Consider the following 657-nt stretch of genomic DNA (forward strand, 5'->3'; position numbering starts at 1 on the left):
CGCAGGGCTGGACTGCAGAGGCCCGGGGCGGGGGGGTCACCTGACCCTCGGCGAGGGCCAGCAGGGGCTGGCTGGCGTGGGCAGCTGTCAGCTGGTGTCGGGCTGCCCTGGGGCAGGGCCAGAGGGCCTGGGAGGGAGAGGGAGGAAGGGGAGGAAGGGAGGAGGGGTCTGGAGGGATGTCAGGCCCTGGGCACCAAGGGCCAAGTGCCTCAGGCCCCTGGTTAGCTTTTGATTCCCTGTTTATGGGGTAAGGCTGGCGTGGGGGTCGTGTTCTCCCTTCTCCTCGTCTCCCGCCTCCACCCCAGTCCCGACAATGTCACTGCCAGTTTGCCCCTAGCAGCGGCTGCCAGAGGACAGTCTTGGGCGAGACATTCAATCAACAGTCAGCGTGAGGACAGTCAGTGCGTCAGGTGTTTTCAAGGCCCTCGTGGGTACAGATACTCGGCTAGGCTGAGCCAGGAACCTGCCGGAACAGGGCCTGTTGTCAGGGAGTTACAGTCAGGGCCTCCGGCAAGTCACAGGGCAGCTCCAGGGTAAGTGGTGAGAGGATGGGGCGTGGTGTGCGTGTGTGTTCAGGGGGCGTGGTGTGCATGAGTGTTGGTGGGGGGGCGTGGTGTGCATGTGTGTTCAGGGGGCGTGGTGTGCGTGAGTGTTGGT

This window comes from Bison bison, unplaced genomic scaffold, assembly GCF_000754665.1.
Source record: "Bison bison bison isolate TAMUID 2011002044 unplaced genomic scaffold, Bison_UMD1.0 scf7180017864270, whole genome shotgun sequence".
NCBI classification, from domain to species: Eukaryota; Metazoa; Chordata; class Mammalia; order Artiodactyla; family Bovidae; genus Bison; species Bison bison.